The 12,915-nt window shown below is 43.2% G+C and overlaps 1 protein-coding gene and 1 long non-coding RNA gene across 2 annotated transcripts in view; both read left to right on the top strand.

Moving 5' to 3' along the window:
* LOC110535563 (cadherin-18) overlaps window positions 1–12,915 on the top strand; it is a 504,366-nt gene that overhangs the window by 114,276 nt on the left and 377,175 nt on the right. The gene's annotated exons all lie outside the window — the stretch shown is intronic.
* The window catches only part of LOC149979541 (uncharacterized), a 66,924-nt gene continuing 57,438 nt past the window's right edge, over window positions 3,430–12,915 (top strand). The window contains exon 1 of the long non-coding RNA XR_016484443.1: window positions 3,430–3,900. This is a non-coding gene — a long non-coding RNA (uncharacterized LOC149979541). The remainder of the gene's footprint in view (window positions 3,901–12,915) is intronic.

Genomic DNA, 12,915 nt, shown 5'->3' with positions numbered 1-12,915 from the left:
GAAAGATGCCGAAGCAAATAAAAGAAACCGGCCACAATTTTTTTAGATTTTTTATTTATTTCACCTTTATTTAACCAGGTAGGCTGGTTGAGAACCAGTTCTCATTTACAACTGCGACCTGGCCAAGATAAAGCAAAGCAGTGTGACAAAAAACAACAACACAGAGTTACACATGGAACAGTCAATAACCTAATAGAAAAAAAAGAAAGTCTATATACAGTGTGTGCAAATGGCATGAGGAGGTAAGGCAATAAATAGGCCATTGTAGCGAAGTAATTGCAATTTACCAAATTAAACACTGGAGTGATAGATGTGCAGATGATGATGTGCAAGTAGAAATACTGGTGTGCAAAAGGTCAGAAAAGTAAATAAAAACAATATGGGGATGAGGTAGGTAGATTGGATGGGCTATTTACAGATGGGCTAAGTACAGCTGCAGCGATCGGTTAGCTGCTCAGATAGCTGATGTTTAAAGTTTGTGAGGGAAATATCAGTCTCCAGCTTCAGTGATTTTTGCAATTCGTTCCAGTCATTGGCAGCAGAGAACTGGAAGGTAAGGCGGCCAAATTAGGTGTTGGCTTTGGGGATGACATTGAAATATACCCGCTGGAGCGTGTGCTATGGGTGGGTGTTGTTATCGTGGCCATTGAGCTGAGATAAGGTGGAGCTTTACCTAGCAAAGACTTACAGATGACCTGGAGCCAGTGGGTCTGGCGACGAATATGTGGCGAGGGCCAGCCGACGAGAGCATACTGGTCGCAGTGGTGGGTGGTATATGGGGCTTCGGTGACAAAACAGAGGGCACTGTGACCGCATCCAATTTGCTGAGTAGAGTGTTGGAGGCTATTTTGTAAATGACATCGCCAAAGTCGAGGATCGGTAGGATAGTCAGTTTTATGAGTGTATGTTTGGCGGCGTGACTGAAGGAGGCCGCCAAACAAGGAACTAGGAAGCCTATTCTAGATTTAATTTTGAATTGGAGATGTTTAATGTGAGTCTGGATGGAGAGTTTACAGTCTAGCCAGACACCTAGGTATTTGTACTTGCACATTCATCTTCTGCACATCTATCACTCCAGTGTTTATTTGCTAAAGTGTAATTATTTTGCCACTACGGCCTATTTATTGCCTTACCTCATTTGCACACACTGTAAATAGACTTTATTTTCTCTATTGTGGTATTGACTGTATGTTTGTTTATTCCATGTGTAACTCTGCGTTGTTGTTTGTGTCTAGCCTACCTGGTTAAATGTATATATATTTAAATGGTAGGCAAAGGTTGTAATGCAACAAAATAGGAAAAATGCCAAAGGGGATGAATACTTTTGCAAGGCACTGTATATTTATCTTGGGACAAACCCGGGCCCAGTTGTGACCCATTTCTCTGTCGACCCTCCCGGCTCCGACCTCCGACATCCTAATAATTTAAACAAGAGCAAAGAGAAAGAATTTGACAGACCTAGTGGGAGGATCGTCACATTACAAAGCAAAAACAGGTTTTGAGAAATGTGTTCAAATGCATTACAAATGAACTCTAAGTGGGCTACCATGTGCCTTTTACTGAGGAGTGGATTCTGTCTGGCCATTTTACCATAAAGGCCTGATGGGTGGAGTACAGCAGAGATGGTTGTCCTTCTGGAAGGTTCTCCCATCTCCACAGAGGAACTCCGGAGCTCTGTCAGAGTGACCATTGGGTTCTTGGTAACCTCCCTGACTAAGGCCTTTCTCCCCCGATTGCTCAGTTTAACCAGGCGGCCAGCTCTAGGAAGTGGTTACAAACTTCTTCCATTTAAGAATGATGGAGGCCAATAAGTTATTGGGGACCTTCAATGCAACAGAAAGTTTTTGGTACCCTTCCCCAGATCTGTTCCTTGACACAATCCTATCTCGGAGCTCTACAGACAATTCCTTTGACCACATGGCTTGGTTTTTGCTCTGACATGGACTGTCAACTGTGGGACCTTATATAGACAGGGTTGTGCTTTTCCAAATCATGTACAATCAATTTAATTTACCACAGGTGGACTCCAATAAACTTGTAGAAACCTCTGAAGGATGGAACATCGCTGAAAGACAAGCAAAGGCTCTATCGAACAAGGACAAGCATATCTACATCCGCAAAAATGCATAGTGCGATCAGTAAAACATAGAGCCATTTATATTTAAATCTAGTCCCCCCCCCTCCCCAATACACCGGAAGCTGTCATAGGGTGTATAATTCAGCTCACGAAGCTCAGACCTGCCTTCCTCCTGGGCAACTATGTGTGAAACATCTTACTGTCCTAGAAAGGCCTCTGACATGATGAAAACAAGTCCAGATTCCCCCAGGGTGAAATTCCCCATTAAGTGCCTATGAACGGGGTATGGTAGTAGGTACGAGGCATACTCGTTTGAATATGTCAAGAACTGCACCGTTGCTGGGTTTTTCATGCTCAACATTTTCATGTGTGTATCAAGAATAGTCCACCACCCAAAGGACATCCAGCCAACTTGACACAACTGTGGGAAACATTGGAGTCAACCTGGCACAGCATCCCTGTGTGGACACCTTGACTCACCTTGACACCTTGAGTCCATGATCTGACACATTTAGACTGTTCTGAGGGCAAAAGGCGGTGCAGCTCAATATTAGGAAGGTGTTCCTAATATTTCTTACACTCAGTGTATGTCTATGGCCACAATGCAACATGCTGTTTTATATGTGGTGTACATGCTGCCCGAATTATGGCCTTCCTGACTCTAAGTGCTTGTGATAAAACTTAATCCAAAACTATTTTAGAAGTTATTGATCCTCTGTGGCTAAATGATGCCCTCTATAGTAGTATGTTGAATGATTTTATTCATGTCTGTTCAGACAGGAGTAACACACAAAATGTATTCTGAAAACTGGAACTATTTTGCTGTGAGGGAATTTTATTTAATCATGACAAAATAGCTACTTTAATAATACTGCAATTTAGAGACAATTTAATTTGTCGCACTGAGGGTAATCTTTTGTGACAAACTGTTAACATACATTTTATCATCTGTCGATCTGTGTGATACTTGCTGAGTCCATACATTTCCTCTAATTTAGATTTTGCCACTTTCTCCTCCAGAATGAATATGCAAGTGAGTAATCATTCTTCTGCAATTTTATCTTCTTCATTTGCCTAAATTCTAAATCATACAGCAGGTAAAAACCACTATTGTTTGCATTACTAGTGAAGCGTTGCCCGGGATACAGGCTACAGTACCGCACTCTTGCTAATGGTTGTCTGGTTAAAAAAAAAAGAGGATTATTATCTCCCGTCAGTCTAGATTGATTATACAGACGAGGAATGAGTATGTGTACTCTGAACGGGAAGCGAGTAAACAAGGCACCAGGAGAAAAAACACAGATTGACAAAGAGAGAGAGAGAGAAAGAGAGAGCAAGTGATAGAGAAAGGCAGCAAGCAGAGGAGGAGTGTGATGCAAGTGTTTGGCTGAGGAGGAATTTGTCCACGTACTCTCCACTGCTCCTCTCTTCTTTTCTACTGATCTGTTCTTCCTTAACCTCCCTCCCTCCTCCTTCCCAATCCAGCTGCTGGCTGAGCTCCCTCTGTTCCTCTCATCTCTCAGTGCAAGGACCTGAGTTGACTGAGCCGTTTGATTCATGCAAGAGCTGATTCACGCCATGCGATCTGGGGAGTGAGAGTGGACAGGACAGGATTCCCTCTCTCTACATCCATAATTTAGCGTTCACGCCTTCCTCCTACTCCTGTTATCCTCTTTGCCTTCTTCTTATTCCTACTGCTGCTGCTAATGCCGTACGCTGCAGCTACTGATGCTGTTGTAGGTTACACTCCTGTTGCAGCACAGCCTTCCTGTGGTAATAATTCATCAAGCCAGAGCTCCGGAGTCTCAACTTAAAGTACAAAGGTAAGAGTAAATGTGCTTGATGAGCTTTGGATTGTGTTGGAAATGTAATCATTATTTTACTGTTTGAATCATGTAAAAGTCTGGCTGGTTTGATCTTGTATGTACAGTATGTGTATTTTCGAGCCAGTTCAGAAATGAGAGAATGTGTGCTGGAAAAGAAAGGGAAAGAAAAAAGGTGATTGCAATTTGCAAGTCGTAATGGAAGTTTATTTTGGTGGAAAAAAAATGACTTTTGTTGTATGGGCTTGGTCTCCACCCTGAAGCATTGTGTAAGATTAGATACTGTGCTGCTATGCCTGGTCTGCTTTAAAGTCATAACCCCCCCCCCCACACACACACACACACACAGACACACGTACTCCCCACCCCCCTTTCCCCTCCCTGACTCTTGCTTCATCTACTCGCAGAGGGAGAAGGCAAACCTAACATAACGTGTATTCCCTCTCTTGTTTCTTGGTGGTGCTCAAAGGACACAGGACAGTGCCACTTCTGCTAGTTAGAGAGCCTTTGCCTCCTCTGCGAATAACCCCTATATCATAGCTCTGTGAATAGGCAGAACTGAGACCACATACTGTAAACATTTATACTGTATGTTCTTGAGTGTGTATTTTTGCTGTATACTGAGTGTGTGTCCCTGTATACTGTATGTTGGAGATTTAATTGACAAATTACCAGATATTATTTTATTATAGGCTACACTCTCAACACTGGGTACACACTCATTCCTGACTGATTATGCGGAGGCTAATTGAGTAAATGTGTTCTGCTATTTTGTTTTTCACTCACTGTTAAGAGTGTCAGTGACCCTGGAAATGCCCTGTTTCGGATGGTATTAGACTTAATATGCGGAAGAGAGAGGGATACTTTTTTTCTAGAAACGGTGTGTTCTCGAGTGTGTATTTGTGTGTGTGCCTGTATACTGTATACTTTTTTTTCTAGAAACAGAGCCGTAATATGTCAGCTAGACAGTCCCCTGATGTGTTACCCAATGAAGTGCTAGGTGCATTGAAGCCAAAGTCTGAGACAGCATTGTCAACACAGCTGGATTTCAAAGACTAGGTTCTCACTGTGATACTGTCTAGATTTTACAATTCTTTAAAACAAATTGTATAATTATTTATTTTATAGGTAAAAGATACATGGATGTCTAAATAAAATTACTATCCACAGTCATATCCAAATATATGTCTAATGGAAATACTTGGCATATTTGAATAATTGAGTAAAAGTATTTGGAATGTCATAAGTAACACCTGATGTCAAACATTGCCGTCATATTGACCATTATCATTTGTATTGCACTGATGATGGTGCTATGGAAAGAAGGGGCTTTGCATCTGTATAATTCACTGATACAGGGTTTTTACCAGTATGGTACAAGCAGCATTATGAATCACAACTGTTGATTAAAAATGCCTCCAGCAGGTGTGTTAGATTACACAGCTGCTACTTGCTATTGGAAGGCAATAAGGAGACATTGTGTGAATGCTCTACATTCCAATTACAGTGGGATGTTTTACTTGGATGTTTGTAAATGTCAGAGTACATGTTAAACATTATATTCTAAGCTGTCCATTTTTATATGTGAGGTGTCAATGTGTCATTTTTCTGTGGTCTTCACCAGCTTATTGTTCAAATATTTATTTTCAATATGTGTGTGAATGACAATGCTGGTATATTGGCTAGCTTTGGCCTTCATTGATCTTCACAGATTCAATGCTTGGGGTGTGTTAACCTTGATCACTAGGCCCAGGGGACAAATCCAAAAGCAGTGACCCCTACCTACCACCATACCTTCTTTCCTTTCAATCAGTCCATACTAATCTAGACATAGGACCTAATGGTATCACGATATTACCAATCACTAATAGCAAAATAACTTATTTAGAAAGGAATTTACCCTCTGTGTGATATTAAGGAGTATCTCTCTCTCTCTCGCTCTTTCTCTCTCTCTCTCTCTCTCTCTTCTTCACAGTTAATACTTTTTATTGTCACTGTAAACCATTAGTACAATGATTCTCATACAGATTTTACAGAAAGATACGCCATGGAGTCAGCGAGGTTCTAGCTCACGGATGTTCTGCATGAACGATCCCTTTAGGGGGGTGGGGGATTTTGGCACCAGCTGGCTGCAGAGCTGTTATGAAGGTTTTTAAATGGATTTTAGGGTGTAATTTAAAAATCATCCTATGGTGGCACTGTATTTCTTCCAGTGGAGGGATTTCTGACTGACTAAAAGCAGCATTCCCAGACTTCCATCGATCTTTTGAGGTGATGGTAAAATTCAAAAAGCTTCTAACACTCATAAGTCACATGTACACTGAACATAAATATAAACACACCATGTCATTATTGTTGGTCCCATGTTTTTTGAGTTTAAATAAAATATCCCAGAAATGTTCCATATACTCAAAAAGCTAATTTCTCTAAAATGTTGTTCACAAATTTGTTTACCACCTTGTTGGTGAGTATTTATTGTTTGCCAAGATAATCCAGTCACCTGACAGGTGTGCCATATCAATAAGCTGAATAAACAGCATGATCATTACACAGGTGCAAATTGTGCTGGGGACAATAAAAGGACACTCTAAAATGTGCAGTTTTCCCACACAAGACAGCTGATGATCTCTGGGATTACACAACCAAAGAATTTCTGCTCAAACTTTACGAAACCGTCTCAGGGAAGCTCATCTGTGTGCTCATCATCCTTAACACTGGAGAAGTGTGCTCTTCACGGGTGAATCTCGGTTTCAACTGTACCGGGCAGAACGGTTTGCCGATGTCAACGTTGTGATCAGAGAGCCCCATGGTGGCTGTTGGTTTATGGTGTAGGCAGGCATAAGCTACAGAAAAATGAAGACAATTGCATTTTATTGATGACAATTTGAATGCACAGAGATACCGTGACGAGATCCTGAGACCCATTGTCGTGCCATTCATCCACCACCATACTCTCATGTTTCAGCATGATAGTTTGCTAGGCCCCATGTCACAAGGATCTACAGTGGATTCGGAAAGTATTCAGACCCCTTGAATTTTTAAACATTTTGTTAGGTTACAGGCTTATTCTAAAATGTATTAAATAGTTTTTTCCCCCTCATCAATCTACACCCCATAATGACAAAGCAAAAACAGGTTTTTAGAATTTTTTGCAAATGTATAAAACATAACATTTACATAAGCATTCAGACACTTTACTCAGTACTTTGTTGAAGTACCTTTGACAGCGATTACATCCTTGAGTCTTCTTGGCACGCCTATATTTGGGGAGTTTCTCTCATTATTTTCTGCAGATCCTCTCAAGCTCTGTCAGGCTGGATTGGGAGCATCGCTGCCCAGCTATTTTCAGGTCTCTGCAGAAATCTTCGATTAGTTTGAAGTCCGGGCTCTAGGTGGGGCTCTTCAAGGACATTCAGAAACTTATCCCGAAGCCACTCTTGCCTTGTCTTGGCTGTGTGCTTAGGGTTGTTGTCCTGTTGGAAGGTAAACCTTCACCCCAGTCTGAGGTCCTGAGCACTCTGGAGCAGGTTTTCATTAAGGCTCTCTCTGTACTTTTCTCTGGTCATCTTTCCCTCAAACTTGACTAGTCTCCCTACCGCTGAAAAACATCCCCACATCATGATGCTGCCACCACCATGCTTCACTGTAGGGACTATGCTAGGATTCCTCCAGAAGCGACGCTTGGAATTCAGGAATTCAGTCCAAGGAGTTCAATCTTGGTTTCATCAGACCAGATAATCTTGTTTCACATGGTCTGAGAGTCTTTAAGTGCCTTTTGGCAAACTCCAAAGGGGCTGTCATGCGCCTTTTACTGAGGAGTGGCTTCCGTCTGGCCACTCTACCATAAAGGCCTGATTGGTGGAGTGCTGCAGAGATGGTTGTCATTCTCCTATCTCCACAGAGGAACTCTGGAGCTTTGTCAGAGTGACCATCGGGTTCTTGGTCACCTCTATGACCAATGCCCTTTTCCCCCGATTGCTCAGTTTAGCCGTGTGGCCAACTCTAGGAAGAGTCTGGTGGTTCCTAACGTCTTCCATTTAAGAATGATGGAGGCCATTGTGTTCTTGGGGACCTTCATGTCACGTTCATTATGAAGATGAGAGTAGAGTTACACATGTTCTTAATAAAACCGAAACTCAGCAAAACAAACAAGCACAAACGAAACGTGAAGATATACGAATAGTGCAGACAGGCAGCAAAACATAAAACAAGATCCCACAAACACCAAAGGGAAATGGCTACCTATATATGATCCCCAATCAGAGACAACGATAAACAGCTGTCTCTGATTGGGAACCATATAAGGCCAACATAGAATTACAAAAACCCCTAGACCTACAAAACCCTTGACAATACAAAAACCCTGGACTAAACAAAACTAGCCTACTCACCCTAGTCACACCCTGACCTAACCAAAATATAAAGAAAACAGAGATATCTCAGGTCAGGGCGTGACAGTACCACCCCCCCACAAAGGTGCAGACTTCCGGCCGCAAACCTGAACCTGTAGGGCAGGGTGCGGGTGGGCATCTACCCTCGGTGGTGGCTCCGGTTCTGGATGCAGCCCCCCCTCTTTATACTGATCCCTCCGCCTTGTAGAACCGGGCCACGGATCATCTCCGGAGGTTCCGGACTGGGGACCGTCGCTGGAGACCCCGGACTGGGGACCGTCGCTGGAGACCCCGGACTGGGGACCATCGGCGGAGGTTCCGGACTGTGGACCATTGGCGGAGGTTCCGGACTGTGGCCCGTCGTTGGAGGTTCTGGACTGTGAAATGTTGCCGGAAGCTCTGGACTGGGAACTGTCGCCGGAAGCTCTGGACTGGGAACTGTCGCCGGAAGCTCTGGACTGGGAACTGTCGCCGGAAACTCTGGACTGTGGAGTTGCACTGGAGGCCTGGTGCGTGGGACCGGTACTGGTGGCACCGGGCTGATGACACACACCTCAGGGTGTGTGCGGAGAGGAGGCACAGGACGTACTGGACTGTGGAGGCGCACTGGAGGTCTGGAGCATAGAGCTGGCATAACCCGTCCTGGCTAGATGTTTATTTTCACCCGGCAAATGCGTTTTTTGTGTTTTCTTTATTATTTTGGTCAGGCCAGGGTGTGACTTGGGTTAATTATGTGGTGTGTTTTGTCTTGTTTTTTTTTGTAGGTATTGGGATTGTGGTATAGTGGGGTTATCTGGAAAAGTCTATGGTTGCCTGAAGTGGTTCTCAATCAGAGGCAGGTGCAACTAAACATAGAACAAGATCCCACAAACACCAAAGGGTAATGGCTACCTAAATATGATCCCCAATCAGAGACAACGATACACAGCTGTCTCTGATTGGGAACCATATCAGGCCAACATAGAATTACATAAACCCCTAGACCTAAAAAACCCTAGACATACAAAAACCCTAGACAATACAAAAACCCTAGACAAAACAAAACTAGCATACCCACCCTAGTCACACCCTGATCTAACCAAAATATAAAGAAAACAGGATCTCTCAGGTCAGGGCATGACACTTCAATGCTGCAGAAATCGTTTGGTACCCTTCCCCAGATCTGTGCCTCAACAGAATCCTGACTCGGCGCTCTATGGACAATTGTTCGACCTCATGGCTTGCTTTTTGATCTGACATGCAGTGTCATCTATGGTTCCTTATATAGACAGGTGTGTGCCTTTCCAAATCAAGTCCAATCAATTGAATTTACCACAGGTGGACTCCAAGTTGTAGAAACATCTCAAGGGTGATCAATGGCAACATGATGCACCTGAGCTCAATTTTGAGTCTCATAGCAAAGGGTCTGAATACTTATTTGCATACTTATTTCGAAAAACCTACTTTCACTTCGTCATTATGGGGTATTGTGTGTTGACTTATGAATAAAAATTTTTTTATGAATCCATTTTAGAATAAGACTGTAACGTAACAAAATGTGGAAAAGGTGAAGGGGTCTGAATACTTTCTGAATGCGCTGCCTAGACAATTCTTGGAAACTGAAAATGTCCAAGTTCTACCGTGGCCTGCATACTCAGCAGACATGTCACCTATTGAGCATTTTTGGGATGGTCTGGATTGATGTGTACGACAGCGTGTGGGACAACATTCCAGAGGCCACAATCAACAGCCTGATCAAATCTATCCGAGGAGATGTATTGCACTGGTCAGACTAGATACTGACAGATTTTCTGATCCACGGCCCTACTTTCTTTATTTCTGTGACCAACAGATTAATTTATTTAAATTCATTGATTTCATTATGTGAACTGTAACTCAGTAAAATCATTGACATTTTTGAATGTTGCATTGATATTTATGTCCAGTGTAACATAAACGGTTTTCAGCTCTTGCCATTTGGATTTCACACAATTTCTGTAAAGAAGTTGCAAGGCTGAATTACACTTCATATAAACTACAGTTCAAAAGTTTGGAGTCACTTAGAAATGTCTTGTTTTTTAAAGAAAAGCAATTTTTTTGACCATTTAAAATAACATCAAATTGATCAGAAAGTGTCAGCATTGTTAATGTTGTAAATGACTATTGTAGTTGGAAATTGCAGATTTTTAAAATGGAATATCTACATAGGCGTACAGAGGCCAAATATCAGCAACCATGACTCCTGTGTTCCAATGGCACGTTGTGTTAGCTAATCCATGTTTATGATTTTTTAATGCTAATTGATCATTAGAAATCCCTTTTGCAATTATGTTAGCACAACTGATAACTGTTGTACTGATTAAATAAGCAATAAAACTGGCCTTCTTCAGACTGGTGGAGTATCTGGAGCATCAGCATTTGTGGGTTCGATTACAGGCTCAAAATGGACAGAAACAAATAACTTTCTTCTAAAACTCATCAGTCTGTTCTTGTTCTGAGAAATAAAGGCTATTCCATGCGAGAAATTGCCAAGAAACTGAAGATCTTGTACAATGCTGTATACTATTCCCTTCAGAGAACAGCGCAAACTGTCTCTAACCAGAATAGAAAGAGGAGTGGGAGGCCCCGGTGCACAACTGAGCAAGAGTACAAATACATTAGAGTGTCTAGTTTGAGAAACAGACACCTCACAAGTTCTCAACTGGCAGCTTCATTAAATAGCACCCGCAAAAAAACAGTGAAGAGGCGACTCCGGGATGCTGGCCTTCTAGGCAGAGTTGCAAAGAAAAAGCCATATCTCAGACTGGACAATAAAAATAAAAAATGGGCAAAAGAACACAGACAGAGGAAGATTGGAAAAAGTGTAATGGACAGACAAATCTAAGTGTGAGGTGTTCGGATCACAAAGAAGAATATTCATGATACGCAGAAAAAATGAAAAGATGCTGGAGGAGAGATTGATGCCATCTGTCAAGCATGGGGGAGGCAATGTGACGGTCTGGGGGTGCTTTGGTGGTGGTAAAGTGGGACATTTGTAGAGGGTAAAAGGGATCTTGAAGGAAGGCTATCATTCCATTTTGCAACTCCATGCCATACCCTTTTGACGGCACTTATTTGGAGCCAATTTCCTCCTACAAAAGGACAATGAACCAAAGCACAGTTCCAAACTATGCTAGAACTATTTAGGGAAGAAGCAGTCAGCTGGTATTCTGTCTATAATAGAGTGGCCAGCACAGTCACCGGATCTCAACCCTATTGAGCTGTTGTGGGAACTGCTTGACCGTATGGTATGTAAGAAGTGCCCATCAAGCCAATCCAATTTATGGGAGGTGCTTCAGGAAGCATGGGGTGAAATCTCTTCAGATTACCTCAACAAATTAAAAACTATAATTCCAAAGGTCTGCAAGGCTGTAATTGCTGCAAATGGAGGATTCTTTTTGACCAAAGCAAAGTTTAAAGAACACAATTATTATTGTTTTTAATTTATTTATAACCTTGTCAACTTCTTCGCTATATTTCCTATTCATTTTGCAACTCATTTCATGTATGTTTTCATTGTAATGGTTTTCTTTAGGTGAAGGAGAGGCGGACCAAAACGCAGCGTGGTGGTTATTCATGTATTTTTAATGAAGAACACTATACACGAATAAACTACAAAACAGCAAACGTGAGAAAACCTAAACAGCCTATCTGGTGCACAAACAAACACAGAGACAGGAACACTCACCCACAAACACACAGTAAAACCCAGGCTACCTAAATATGGTTCCCAATCAGAGACAATGACTAACACCTGCCTCTGATTGAGAACCATATCAGGCCAGACATAGAAATAGACAAACAAGACATCCAACATAGAATGCCCACCCAGCTCACGTCCTGACCAACACTAAAACAAGGAAAACACACACGAACGATGGTCAGAACGTGACAGTACCCCCCCTCCAAGGTGCGGACTCCGAACGCACAACCTAAACCTATAAGGGAGGGTGTCGGTGGGCATCTGTCCGCGGTGGCGGCTCTGGCGCTGGACGTGGACCCCACTCCATAATAGTCTTAGTCCACCTCCTTAGCGTCCCTAGATAGGCGACCCTCGCCGCCGACCTTGGCCTAGTAGTCCTCACCAAGGGCCCCACTGGACTGAGGGGCAGCTCGGGACTGAGGTAGTTCGGGACTGAGGGGTAGCTCGGCACTGAGGGGAAGCTCAGCACTGAGGGGAAGCTCAGCACTGAGAGGAAGCTCAGCACAGAGAGGAAGCTCAGCACAGAGAGGAAGCTCAGCACAGAGAGGAAGCTCAGCACAGAGAGGAAGCTCAGCACAGAGAGGAAGCTCAGCACAGAGAGGAAGCTCAGCACAGAGAGGAAGCTCAGCACAGAGAGGAAGCTCAGCACTGAGAGGAAGCTCAGCACTGAGAGGAAACTCAGCACTGAGAGGAAGCTCAGGCAGGTAGTAGGCTCTGGCAGATCCTGGCTGACCCTGGCTGACTGGCGGTTCCGGCGGATTCTGGCTGAATGGCGGATTCTGGCTGAATGGCGGATTCTGGCTGAATGGCGGATTCTGGCTGCTCCATGCTGACTGGCGACTCTGGCTGCTCCATGCTGACTGGCGACTCTGGCTGCTCCATGCTGACTGGCGACTCTGGCTG

Source organism: Oncorhynchus mykiss, chromosome 11 (assembly GCF_057628025.1).
Source record: "Oncorhynchus mykiss isolate SJ-2025 chromosome 11, ASM5762802v1, whole genome shotgun sequence".
NCBI classification, from domain to species: domain Eukaryota; kingdom Metazoa; phylum Chordata; class Actinopteri; order Salmoniformes; family Salmonidae; genus Oncorhynchus; species Oncorhynchus mykiss.
The sequence above is the reverse complement of the archived record's forward strand: the minus strand, read 5'-3'. Positions and strand labels throughout refer to the sequence as shown.